The sequence below is a fragment of the Octopus bimaculoides genome, chromosome 1, assembly GCF_046866305.1.
Source record: "Octopus bimaculoides isolate indiv1 chromosome 1, ASM4686630v1, whole genome shotgun sequence".
In the NCBI taxonomy this organism is placed as follows: domain Eukaryota; kingdom Metazoa; phylum Mollusca; class Cephalopoda; order Octopoda; family Octopodidae; genus Octopus; species Octopus bimaculoides.
In genome coordinates this window covers 195653024-195668023 of record NC_142928.1, presented here as the reverse complement: position 1 = coordinate 195668023, position 15000 = coordinate 195653024, and the positions used below count along the sequence as shown (strand labels likewise).

Here is a 15000-nt window from a genome sequence, read left to right as displayed (position 1 = left end):
AATCTGCATGTAGATTCTGGAAGAGAATACGTTACCAGAATGAGAATTCTTGAGGGTGGTCACATTTATAATGAAATCTCCTATCTTTTGCTTGTTTCAATTATTAAACTGTGTCCATGCTGGGGCACAGCCTTGGAGAATTTTTAGCCAAATGAGTCAACCCCAGTACTTGTGTTTTGTTTTTTAAATTTGGCCCTTATTCTATCAGTCCTTTTTGCTGAACCACTAAGTGATGAGTTCGTAAGCACATCGACACCAGTTGTCAAGTGGTGGTGGTGTCAAAACATGGACATAAAGACACAGTGACACTCACACATGCACACACACACACACACATGGCTTTGGTCAACCCAAGAATATAGTAGAAGATATTTGCCCAAAGTGGTGTTAGATACATTGAACAGAGTCAGTCTGTCTTGAGCCTAAACTCATAAGGCTTGAGCTTAACATGACTTGCTGTTGGATACATTGAACAGAGTCGGTCTGTCTTTATCTCAAGAACTCATAAGACTTGAGCTTAGACTAATTTCCATGGCATAAAAGTGTGTGAAATCATAACACTGTGCAACACCCTTGAGTGAGACCCTAATCCATCACGTGGTTTCCTTCCCATCTATCGCTGGAACTCATTTATAGCTGAGTGAAATTGAGCAGAGTGAAATAATGTTTTGCTCATGAACATAACACATCACTCTGTCTGGGAATTGAAACCGCTGTCACACTTGGCGGTGGCTGGTTGAGTTGATGAATGAAAATATGTTTCTTGGGCTGCTGGAAGAGGTAAATGAACAATGTCTGCAAACATTTAACAGATTTTGTTATCGTACATAAAGACGAACTGCTTTGGTCTTTTCCAGATAAGAATAGTGATGATTACAGACTGGGAGAAAGATACTGCTTGGCGTTTAGGGCAAGCTGTTGATATAGCAATCTGGGGCTTGCCTGGTGCAATTGGAAATAATTGTGCTACATGTGTTGCAATGGAGGTTCTTGGTCATCTGTGTGAGCCATTTGTATGAGTCATTCTGGTGTGGCAAGAATGGAGACATATTGCTCAGCTGTCTCAACATTCTGCAATTGAATACTGCCAAAAGTGGCCTTTTATAGGACACAAGAAGATTCTAGAAGATTGAATCATGATGGTTTGATGCTGATTGGATGCTTGATAGACCAATCGCGTGAAATGGTTGTTATGTCTGATAGGTTATCCAGGGATTCAGTTTTGAATCCCTCCTAAATCATGATCTTATAACTATCAGTGAACCACACCAACTGCTAGATCACATGTCTTTACCAGCAGAGTAAAGTTTGCTAAACTCACCCAAGCCCAAGTTATGTTAAATCAGGAAACAGATTAAGTTCTCCACTTGATGTTCTCATCTGAAATATCCTCTTCCTTTTTTTTATTTCCATTTGTGACACACAAAATGTTTGAAATCTGAACTTCATCACATGGCTGCCTAGTATAAAAAAAATTTTTTTTTAATGTTTCTGCACCCAAACATTCTTCATTGAAAGATTTAATCAATGTTGATGTTTCACTGCAGGGCAATGTTGACACTGCAAATCACAATGTATTTTCACATATCAAAGAATATTTTCATGTTTCCCAAAGAGATTTAAAGATAACAGTTTACCTTATTTGATCTTCCCTAAGTTAAAGACCAACAGTAACAGCATCAAACAGTCACCAGTTTACATGGATTAAATGGGAGATCACGGCTGCATGTTAAGAAAAGGTTTTACAGTGGTTTAAGCTGGTTTGTTTGGGTTGTGGTATTAACTGAGACATACATTCAGACTGGGAAGATGTATTTAGTTGAATTGTTGTTGTTTAACCCCAGGTTTGTTCTGATGGAGTAGATACATAATGAAAGATATTCTGACTGGGGACATAGTTTTGTTAATCTGGGACTACGTTATCAAATGAGATCGTTTTGAAAGATGGTAGAGTATGATTTTTAAAGAGATTCGACTGCTGTTTCTAGTAGATTAGGTGACCATATACAGGTTTTATTCCTTGGCCTGACATAAATAGCCAAGCGTACATGGTGGATTGGTGGATAGGATTGGATGGAATGGTCTGTAAGATGTTTGGCAATATTCTTAACTGACGTTCTGATATCTTGCGGTGAGGACTTGAAGCCAAATTTCTGGATGCCTGGTCAGACACCACAAGCAAACCACCATAGTTGCATGCAATTGGTCTATTAACCAACCAATCATCATGAAGCAATGGCATGGACAGGTTTTCTCAAACATTTTAGAAACTGACTTCCAGTCCCCTATAAAAACCGTTTTATGTGCATTTTTACCATTCAGACAACCCAGGGAGGCAGCTAAGAGAGATGGCAAACACAGATGACAGGGAACTTCACTGCCATAAATATAGCACAATTGTATCCAGTTACATTGAACAAGAGCTGCAGATTGCCATATCAGAAGCTCGACCTGGGAGAAAAATGCTGCTTGGAGTTCCAAGCAGTATTTTGCTCCCAGTCTGTAATTACTGCTGTAAAAGATCAAAGCAATTTGTGTCCATGTCCGATAACAAAACCTTCTGTTAAATGCTTGCAGGTGTTCTTCAGTTACTTCTTCATGTCGCCCAAGAAACATATTTGAATTCATCAACTCACCTGAGTGAAATCGTAGTCGTGGCACGTAAAATGCACCCACCACACTCTCGGAGTGGTTGGTGTTAGGAAGGGCATCCAGCTGTAGAAACCTTGCCGGATCAGATTGAAGCCTGGTACAGCGTCTTGGCTTGCCAGTCCTTAGTCAAAAATTGGATATTGTGAATTTTCTGGTATTCGTATGGGTTAATATATATAGTGTAAGGCCCAGTCATGAAAACAAAAAATACCCAACTTACTAGGTGTAAAAAAAAAATGGGTAGAAAACGAATATGGAAACAAAAATTTGCTCAAATGAACGGGGGACATATCCAGGAGAGGACATTCGAAAAATTCACAAGATCCGATTTTTCTCTCATAACCTTCAGGAAAATGGATATATATTAGTAAAGTTTTATAGAAATACCATTCAAATGGCACAGATTACAATTATAAAGAAATTTCAGTCAATACATAGTTTACTTCAGGCGGCGAAGCTGGCAGAAACGTTAGCACGCTGGGTAAAATGCTTAGTGGTATTTTGTCTGTCTTTACCTTCTGAGTTCAAATTCTGCCAAGGTTGACATTGCCTTTCATTCTTTCCGAGTCGATGAATTAAGTACCAGTTGCGTACTGGGATCGATCTAATCGACTGGCCCCCTCCCTCAAAATTTCAGGCCTTGTGCCTAAAGTAGAAAAGAATATACAGTTTAAGCCCTGCTCACGGAAAAAACCCCCCCCAGCCTACTAAATGTAAAAAAAATGTATAGAAAACGAATATGAAAACAAAAATTTGTGCAAACGAACGGTGGTGGGTGGGGAGAGGACTTTCGGAAAATTCACAAAATCCGATTTTTCCCTCATAACCTTCAAGAAAATGGATATATTTTAATGAAATTTTACACAAACACATTTCAAACAGCATAGATTACGATTATAAAGAAATTTGTGGGGGAAAACGTTTTCCGAAGGGGTGGGGAGAGGATTGTCGGAAAATTCACACGATCCGTTTTTTTCCCTTATAACTTTCAGGAAAATGGATATCTTTCAATGAAATTTTGCTGAAACCCCTTTCAAACGGCATAGATTATGATTATAAAGAAATTCGTGGGTAAAATGTTTTCCTGAAAGTTATGAGGGAAAAAATCAGATCTTGTGAATTTTCCGAAAGTCCTTCTCCACCCATCCCTTGTTGCGCAAATTTTAATTTTCATATTCGTTTACTACCCATTTTTTTTTACATCTAGTAAGCTGGGTATTTCTTTTTGTTTTCATGATCTGGTCTTACACTATATATTAACCTCGGCAATTTTATGTTCTCGTAACTTAGCAGTTCGGCAAAAAAAAGACCAATAGAAGAGGTATTATGTCTTTTTTTTAAATATAAGTACTGCTGTTGATTCACTCGACTAAAATTCTTCAAGGCAGTGGCCCCAGCACGTCCGCGGCCAAGAGATTGAAAAAAGTCAAAACTAAAAGATATCACTCCCTGACACACAAAAAAATATTTATTACAGGAACAGCCGTAACCATAACAACATCAATAACAGCAACGATAACAAAAACAACACATAACAACATATTCGATTATGATTAGGTCAAATGTAGGTCTTCTGTAAAACCACAGAGATAATCTATCTGCATTGCAACTAACGTTTATAGTTTGGTCAGAGGCAATTTTCGTTGACCTGATCTTTGATTAACTTTCAGTTAAGACAGAAAAATCTATCAGCCATTTCTAACCATAATACGAACAGAAGAACCATTTACTCTTGTCTCTTTGAATCAGTAATAATCATGGCATTTCTATCTTACCGTACGCAGTTTATTTCCCGTCTGTTTGCATTTATTTCCGGTTTATCTGTTTATTTGTTGGCTCGGTCTGTTGTGGTTGTTTATGAGTCGGCTTTCCATTATATTCTGCCCACCACCACCACCTGGATATTAATTCAGAGATGAAAATCTGGATGTAAGTAACTCAGTGTGTACTACACAATAGTGTATTTCACGTTCTATCTATGTATCTATCTATCTATCTATCTACATATTTATCTATCTACATATCTATCTATCTATCTGTCTGTCTGTCTGTCTATCCATCTATCTACATATCTATCTATCCATCCGTCCGTCCATCCACCACCTACCTACCTACCTACCTATCTATCTATCTATCTATCTATCTATCTATCTATCTACACACACACACACACACACACACACACACACACACACAGAGTGAAATAAGGATTCAGATAGAATCAGGTACTTACAAAGATATGCACCATGTAGGGTCGGTTAAACCTGTGGTTCTGGCCTATGTTTGGTTAGTATCAAATAGGATATTTTAGTTGTGTACACAGAGAAAACTAATCCTATGAATATTTAGTGCCTAAGGGGCTGGTCCAAATCACGCATTACTTTGAATTGTATGTTGTTGGTATACTCTAGGGTGTCCGACAAGTTGTAAATCCCCCTTGGTGTATTATAATCAAATGAATAATAACAGACGATGGGTAATTGTCAGCGCATTACAGCTGTTTCTTATGCATTTTTTAATAGAAGAATTGAGAACATTACTCCATTGCAAAAAAACACAATCGTCAGATGAAACATAATTTCAAAAACAAAAAAATATCCCAAGAATACAGCAGGGACATCTCATTTTTCTGTTAAAAAATGCATAAGAAACAGCTGTAATGAGCTGACAATTATCTATCGTCTGTTATTATTCATTTGATTATATATACATATATATATAAACACACACACACATATATATATATATATATATATATATTTTTATTTATTTATTTATTTTTATTTATGTGTTTCAGCCAAGTGGCTGCGGTCATGCTGGTGCACCACCGTGATTTTCACGTTCCTTGCATGGCTCTTCTCCCCCACCTGACATGGTCCAATCAAGAGTTTTGATGGCACATCTGGTGTATAAGAGAATTTGACACAGCTGCCCTAAACTGCGTCTCATTACGAGCCATTGGTTCGTCTGGTATCGTGGAGAGGAAAGCGTCAAGTTTTGTCTTGAAGACCTCCGCATCCATGTCTTGCATGTCTCTCAAATGTTTTGGCAGAGCATTGAAGAGCTGAGGTCCTCTGAAACCGAGGCTGCTGCAGTATCTCGTTCTTATGTGAGATGCAGTATATATATATATACACACACATATATCATCATCATCATTGTCTGTTTTCCAGACTGGCATGGGGCATGGGTTGGACAGTTTGACCGAGGTCTAGAAAGCCAGCGGCCGCCCCAGGCTCCAATCTGATCTGGCAGTGTTTCTACAGCTGGATGCCCTTCCTGACGCCAGTGGGTGCTATTTACGTGCCACTGCCACAGAAGCCAGTCAGGCGGAACTGGCCTCAGCCATGACAACAATTTCCATTTTTGATCTCTATTAGATTGAGATTTTGATTGAGAGTTGAGTGTGATTCTATATTCTATATATATGAGAGAGATAGAGATAGAGAGACAGACAGACAGATAACTAGACAGATAGACATATAGATAGATAGATTTTACAAAAGAGGAAGACGGATGTGTAAACCACAAGCAGATGTATTAGTTTAACGCTCGAGAAGTGAGAAAGTCTTTTACATTTCGAGCCTATGCTCTTCGACAGAAAGGAACCCAGAAATATACAGGGAGAGAAAATAGAATATATATATATATATATATATATATATATATATATATATATATATATATATATATATATATATATATATACATATATATATTCTATTTTCTCTCCCTGTATATATATATATATATATATATATATATATATATATACATACATACATATATATATACATATATACATATATATATATAGATACACATGTATGTATGCATATACAAATGCATGTATATTATAATCATTATAATTCAGCATCTGCTTTCCATGTTGGTATGGGTTAGACAACACACACACACACACACACACACACACACACAGATACACACACATATAAGAGAAGGAAGAGAGGTTGAGGGAAGGAGGGAGGGAGGGAAGGAGAAAGATCCATTTTCACATAAATGGGATATATATACATATATATATATGTATGTGTGTGTATATATAGATATATATATATATATATATGTATGTGTGTGTGTGTGTATGTATATATATATAAAATGCACCTGTCCCTTTCTTGATCTACTTTGACGCTGAGATATAATATATCAACACAGAGATATCGTATTACGTGAGTGATCTGTGGAAGGAATTTGACATATGTCTGGTAACACTGGAATCAGCAGAAAAAGATAGGAAAAAGATATCTTTGGTGATTATAACTGCCACCAGCCAAAATAATCTCAATAGAATTGTCACCTGGAGATTAAGTAAGAGAAGAACTGTGAAAGTTTGGCATTAATATCTGTCGGAAATGGTATAATGATAGTAGTGGAACATTATACAGTGAAGTGATGGGTTGAGATAGAATGATACCGGGTGCGATGGGGGTGGGGTAAGGGTTTATTCGGGTTACAATTGCCAGATACAAACTATGTATGTTACTGTTAACCCATTTTAACCTGAAATGTCTTTGTATTCAGCGCTGGATTAAGACTTGTACATGTCTTAAGCACTTGAAAGATGTTGGTACCCCCATATATATGTAATTCAAAATATAGACTATAATAAACCGTAAAATAGATTGTTATCTTTCAAAATGAAAGAAAGCTAGCATTAAGATGGAAAATAATGTTTATTTTTGTATACTTCCGTTTTGTTTAGATTTGAAAAGTTTCTTCCCACTTTTTTGAATTGCAAAGTCTTTAATCAGATCATCATCATCATCATCATCATCGTTTAATGTCGTTTTTTTCAGTCTGTAGAGAAATGGCTAAAATTTGCCCTATTTATAATTATACCATTTGTTAAATATAATTTCATATATTACATAATAATAATATTCCAGTAGTGATCTTCTGGAAAAGAGGCAATGAAATGTTTGTAGTGTTATACAATAAAACATGTTGCTCAATCCATTCTCCTTTGTTAATATTTTCATATATATTCTATGGATAACTGATACTTGTAGATACGGTTTCTAAAGCAAACTTATAAGGTTAATAGCTAAACTGAATTGATATACATGTGTGTGTGTGTGTGTGTATTTTGCTGAATCATCCATTGATTCCTATGATAATTTCTGATAAATACTGACAAGTGGAATTTCAACTTCACAAGCAATGGAGTAAGCATTACTGATGAGCATTAATTTTCATGCGAAATTGGTGTGCCTATCTAATGCCCTTACTTGTGGTGGGGAGGTTGTCTCCCTTGTCAGTACATAGAACATGTGCGTTGTTTGTGTCTAAAGAGTCTTCTGACTCTCATTTCAAGCAACGCTGGTATACCCACACCTTTAGTCACTTTTAGTGAAGCTGAATTAACCATCATCATCATCATCATCATTTAACATCCATTTTCCATGCTGGCATGGGTTGGATTGAGGTCTGGAAAGCCAGCAGCTGCACAAGGCTCCAGTCTGCTTGGGCAATGTTTCTACAGCTGGATGCCCTTCCTAATGCCAACCACTCAGAGAGTGTAGTGGGTGCTTTTTATGTGCCACCGGCACAGGAGCCAGTCAGGCAGACCTGGCATCGACCACGTTCAGATGGTGCTTTTTATGTACCACCGGCACGGGGGCCAGTCAAGCAGTCCTGACATTGGCATATATATAGGGAAATATACTTGCATAGCAAGTGACCTGATCTGAGATCGTGTGCTGGAACAAAAACAATTGCAGCATGGCAGGTGTTTATAAGCCATTTAAAAACACGCAAAAACTGTTAGATTTACTTCAACATTTAAATTTAATTTGTGTCAAAATATTTTCGTCGCTTTGCAACTGTGACCTGTTCTGTGTGTATATTTATACCCCCCCCCCCACACACACTTAGACCCATATTAGTTGATGACTATATGTGTTTTTTTTCACTGCATAATTATTTCAAGTTTTCATTTTGTACTTCCTGCAATAAGTAGGATAAGTCTAACTAGGCTATTGATTTTTTTCAATGTCATACAATATTAGTATATGTTTGTATACCTTGACACAGTTTATAATAAACACACACACACACACACACTCACACACACTTACATATATGATGCCAAAGTCTACAATTATCAAAAGCAACAGTGTTTATGTAGCAGCATGTTGTGGAATCAAGAGGTGGTGGCATTTATATTGTTGGTGAAACAGGAAGGAAAAATACATGTGTGTGTGCGTGCACGCATATGTGTGTGTGTCTCTCTCTGTATATATATATATATATATATATATATATATATATATATATATATAACGTGTGAGAGTTAGGGGTTGGGGGTTCAACCCACTAAGGGATAGTATCTATCCAGTATACTGCTGGGAGGGTACCCAATTATTGCTACACTAGTGCTATACTAGGTGCAATCAATGGGAGCGGGTAAAAGTGGAGGTTTTACCCAAAATTTGTGTAACAATTAGAAAATGGAGGATAATATGCTGAACCCAACTACTTGCAGACGGTGTATCCCGTTGAATTCATTAATTTAATTCATAGCAAAAGTGACAAAAAAAGGAAGAAAAGAAAAAGAAAGAAAGAACCAAAGCACAGGTGTCTATGGCAGACTATGTTATTTTGCCAACATGGTTTACATATAGAAGTACAAAGTACATAAGGAATTAGAGGATGAAATAAAAGAATACAAAAAATGGAACACGAATGCAACAGGTGACAACAAAACATCTGGACAGTTAGGCAATACAAAAAGTGACAAAAAAAGGAAGAAAAGAAAAAGAAAGAAAGAACCAAAGCACAGGTGTCCATGGCAGACTATGTTATTTTGCCAACCTGGTTTACATATAGAAGTACAAAGTACATAAGGAATTAGAGGATGAAATAAAAGAATACAAAAAATGGAACACGAATGCAACAGGTGACAACAAAACATCTGGACAGTTAGGCAATACAAAAAGTGACAAAAAAAGGAAGAAAAGAAAAAGAAAGAAAGAACCAAAGCACAGGTGTCCATGGCAGACTATGTTATTTTGCCAACCTGGTTTACATATAGAAGTACAAAGTACATAAGGAATTAGAGGATGAAATAAAAGAATACAAAAAATGGAACAAGAATGCAACAGGTGACAACAAAACATCTGGACAGTTAGGCAATACAAAAAGTGACAAAAAAAGGAAGAAAAGAAAAAGAAAGAAAGAACCAAAGCACAGGTGTCCATGGCAGACTATGTTATTTTGCCAACCTGGTTTACATATAGAAGTACAAAGTACATAAGGAATTAGAGGATGAAATAAAAGAATACAAAAAATGGAACAAGAATGCAACAGGTGACAACAAAACATCTGGACAGTTAGGCAATACAAAAAGAGACAAAAAAAAAATCAAGGGCAGGTCATTCAGGGTTTTCTATCTTCAGTTGAGTTCCGGATCTTCTCAGAAGTTTCGTCTGGTCAGGTCATTATGCACCAAGTTTGACAGTCGTTATCTCTGATGTTTTATCCTGACAATTCTTTGTTTTACGACACTGAAGAGTTACATCACTTTCCGAAATGAAATTCATGGTGTCTAATTATATTGTGAATTTTCTCTTCTAAATCAATTTTTGTGAACCCATGGAGAGATCAAAAATTCGAGTGGTTTATGAATATGAGTTCCATCATGGAACGCATGCATCCCAGACAGCTCAAAACATCAATGAGGTGTTTGGTGAAGATGTGGCAAATGAGTGCACTGTACGTCGATGGTTTGAGACGTCCCAGTCTGGTGACTTTACTCTTGAAAATCAGCCCCGTGTTAAACTTGAGACCAAAGTGGATAAGGATGAGCTGGAAACTCTAATGGAAGCGGATACATCTCAAACTTTGTGTGAGTTAGTAGCAACATTTGATGCTTCGATTCCAACTGTATTGGACCATCTGAAACAAATCAGCATAGTAAAGAAGTTGGACAAATGGGTACCACACGAACTGAATGAGCATCAAATGACATGTCATCTTGAAACTTGCTGTTCTTTACTGTCACAGCGTAAAAGTGAACCATTTCTGCATCATATTGTCATGTGTGATAAAAAAATGGATTCGTTTAAACAATAGCAAGCATTCTGCACAGTGGTTGGATAGAGACGAAGTGCCAAAACACAATCCTTAAAGGAATATTCACCAAAAAAAACACTAATGGTGTCTGTTTGGTGGTCCAGTGCTGGTGTCATCCACTACAGCTTCATGAGACCTGGTAAGTCAATTACAGCGGATGTATACATCAGTCAATTGGATGAAATGATGAGTGAACTTGCAATTAAGCAACTGAGATTGGTCAATAGAGACCGGCTAATTTTCTCACATGACTATGCTTGACCACATGTTGCACAAAGAACACTACCCAAGTTACAGGAACTGAACTTGGAAGTATTCTGTCATCCACCATATTCCCCAGACCTTGCACCAATTGACCATCATGTTTTCCAGGCATTAGACAACATTTTGCAAGGAAAAACTTCAAATCTGAAGATGCAAAAACAGCCTTTTGAAATTTCATTACCTCTTGCTCTCCAGAATTCTTCACTGCCAGCTTAAATAAGCTATCAGTAAAATTGTGTTGATAATTTAGGTGCATACATTGATTAACTGCCTTGCTTTTTTATTGAGATAAAGTAAAATAAACTTTAAGTTCAAAATCAGACATTTCATTCTGATATATATAAAGAGATAGAGAGATAGATACACATGCACACATGCTTGCATGCATGTATGTATGTATATGTATGTGTGTGCATATATATATATATATATATATATATATATATGCATACACATACATATACATGTATGTATGTATGTATTTATTTATTTAATTTTTTATTTCATTTGTTTCAGTCATTTGACTGTGGCCATGCTGGAGCACTGCCTTTAGTCGAGCAAATCAACCCCAGGACTTATTCTTTGTAAGCCTGGTACTTATATTCTATCGCTCTCTTTTGTCAAACAGCTAGATTATGGGGACGTAAACACACCAACATCAGTTGTCAAGCGATGATGAGGAGACAAATACAGACATATATATATATGACGGGATTCTTTCAGTTTCCGTCTACCAGATCCACTCATAAGGCTTTGCTCTGCCTGAGAGTATAGTAGAAGACACTTGCCGAAGGTGCCACGCAGTGGGACTGAACTCAGAATCATGTGGTTGGGAAGCAAGCTTCTTACCACACAGCCACTCCTGCATCTGTATGTGTGTGTGTAGATATATATGTATGCCTATGTATTTATGAATGTTTTTATATATTTTTAAATATCTAAGTGTTTTTAAATACTCTATATGCTTGAGTTGTGACCTCTAAACTTTTGTTCCTCTATAGTATATCATATGAATTTATAATTCACTATGTCTTATATAATATCGACGCTTTTATATCTTATGTGTATATTTTGTACTAATTTTACTTATATATTTTTTTAAATGCCTATGTATTTATAAATGTTTTAAAATATTTTTAGATATTTGCGGGCTTATAAAAATATGTATATGTCTCTATGGTTGTATGTTATTAATGCTTCTGTTAAGTTGAGCTTTATGTCACTTTATTAATGTTGAAGTAAGTGTGCATATATATTGACTATTCTGCTGGATAATAGGTCATGTTCCTCAAGTTTTGCGCTCGTATTGCCTCCATTCAAATTATAAATTGGAACTTGGCTCAATTTGAGCACTTCGAGTCTAGCCTGTCTACAAGTATTGTTAATTAATAACAATCTCTATAAAATAGTATAATTTATATATATATATATATATATTAAGAAGCATTGGTTATAGAACAAACATTAAATTTGGGTCAACGACGTTACATACAACACCATCCTTCCAACATTTAATCATATATAAAAAAAAAACACCATGGTCTACAAACACATAAAAAATAATACATATACATAAAATGTTTGTTCTATAACCAATGCTTCTTTATCTTCATCTCATTTATATTTGAGCACCTCTTTTGCTGTCCTATAAACCCTTTTGTTTCTATAATAAGAGACAAATATCATTTCTTGTTGTATGTGTATATATATATATATATATATATATATAAGCCCTCATTAAAGGCTTGTGATATGCAGGACACTGACTGAGAGAACAATGCCTGTCATCGCCATAGATGGAGGAAGCAGGTTAAGGAGGAGATTGACACTTTTGAGAGAGCATGTATCCAGCATGAAGAACTTCAGCGAGCTGCGCGAAAGCGCACGGCTCATATAGTGAATGGGGAAAGCTTAATCTGCAATGTTTGCAGTCATGTATGCTTGTCAAGAGCAGGGCTCATGAGCCACCAATGGAGCCGCAAATGGAAAATATAAGTTAGTCTTAGAGTGCACAATGTTCCTGAAGGTCAGCAATGGTCTTCCTCGGTCACGAGTGGACGGCCATCATATATATATATATATATATATATATATTATCAAAAACGTTTAGTAGTGGCCAGCATATGAAAAGTACCTTTTAAGGTGAAAATTATAAATACAATTGTAAATAAGGACAAAAAGAAAAAAAATTTCTTTGCCAATATGCTGAAAAATAGACACTAAATCATCTAACCACATAAAATATTTTCACTTATATTATTTCATGTATTTATATGGTTAGACGATTTGGCGTCTGTTTTTCAGCATATTGGCAAAGAAAATTTTTTTCTCTTTGCCTTTATTTATAATAGATATATATATATTTTTTTACTCTTTTATTTGTTTCAGTCATTTGACTGTGGCCATGCTGGAACACCGCCTTTAGTCGAGCAAATCGACCCCAGTACTTATTCTTTGTAAGCCTAGTACTTATTCTATCGGTCTCTTTTTGCTGAACCGTTAAGTTACGGGGACGTAAACACACCAGCATCGATGGTCAAGCGATGTTGGGGGGACAAACACAGACATACATACACACACACACACACACACACACACACACACACACACACACATACATATATACGATGGGCTTCTTTCAGTTTCCGTCTACCAAATCCACTCACAAGACTTTTGTCAGCCCGAGGCTATAGTAGAAGACACTTGCCCAAGGTGCCACGCAGTGGGACTGAACTCGGAACCATGTGGTTGGTAAGCAAGCTATTTATCACACAGCCACTCCTACACCTATTATATGTATATGGATATATGCATATGTTTATATATTATTTATATTATATTATATATATATATATATATATATATATATATATATATATATATATATATATATATATATATATATTTATATATATATAATAAAGCAAAAAATGTAACAAGAACGTAACAAGCGACAACAAAACATCCGGGCAGTTAGACAATACAAAAAAAGACAGGAAAAACCAAGGACGGGTCATTTGGAACTTTCTGTCTTCAGTCGAGTTCCAGTTGCATTTTTGACCAGTTTTGGTCTCCTGTATGCAAGTATGTATGTATGTATATATATATATGGGGCTTTATTTACATGTATGTATATAGTGTCTGTTGATGTGTTTCTTAATGTGTGTATGTTGCATGAATTACTGCTTTCATATAGGACAATGTTAGTGTTTTTATAATTACTGTTCATCATCATCATCATCATCATCACCATCATCATTATATAGGACAATAACATCAACTGAGCTCTGTTAAATAGTTGTGCTTGTGTGCGTGTGTGTGTGTGTGTGTGTGTGTAGAACATGACAGAGCATTGTCTATTGTCTATTGTTGTCCAAGGACTTGTTTCCGTTGGGGCGGGCGGGGAGAAGAATAGTGACTGGAGGTTCACAGAAACATCCTGAACCCCCCCCCCCACGCGCCCTCCACCACTGTCCATCATGAATCAAAGAACAAGTGCAAAGTGTCAATGATTTCAATTGATTGCTTTCTCTTCCATTTACACTGCTGCTACCAACATCACCAGCACACCACTTGCCCCCCCCCCCCCACTCCCACCCTATCACCCCCACCACCCCCACCACCACCACCAACATAACATAACTATTAACACCAACAGTAGCATCACCACCACTACCACCGTCCCACTACCATCACATCGCTACTACTACCACTACTACCACCATCACTGCCACAACCACCACCGCAGCCGCAGCTCACCCCACCAACATCACCATCACCATAACCACCACAACCATCATTATTACCACCATCACTGTCACCACAACCATGGGCACCACTATCATCACCAGCAGCATCAGTCTCTCCCCCACATCAGCATCACCACCACAACCACTACCACCACTGCCGCCACCACAGCCGCCACCACCACCACCATGACCGTCATCATCGCTATCCGCACCCCCCCACCCCCCCCGTCACTACTGT

The 15000-nt window shown here is 36.9% G+C and overlaps 2 long non-coding RNA genes across 4 annotated transcripts in view; one reads left to right on the top strand and one right to left on the bottom strand.

Moving 5' to 3' along the window:
- The window catches only part of LOC149137932 (uncharacterized), a 39929-nt gene that overhangs the window by 22892 nt on the left and 2037 nt on the right, over nt 1-15000 (bottom strand). The window contains exon 1 of one of the 3 annotated variants that reach the window (XR_016244750.1): nt 4428-4609. The exons of 1 other annotated variant lie outside the window; for it this stretch is intronic. This is a non-coding gene — a long non-coding RNA (uncharacterized LOC149137932). Of the gene's footprint in view, nt 1-2636; nt 4099-4427; nt 4610-15000 lie in introns of those variants that run through there. One more of the 3 variants, XR_016244751.1, reaches the window with a different exon arrangement.
- The window catches only part of LOC149137931 (uncharacterized), a 24320-nt gene continuing 13766 nt past the window's right edge, over nt 4447-15000 (top strand). Inside the window, exon 1 of the long non-coding RNA XR_016244754.1 lies at nt 4447-4581. This is a non-coding gene — a long non-coding RNA (uncharacterized LOC149137931). The remainder of the gene's footprint in view (nt 4582-15000) is intronic.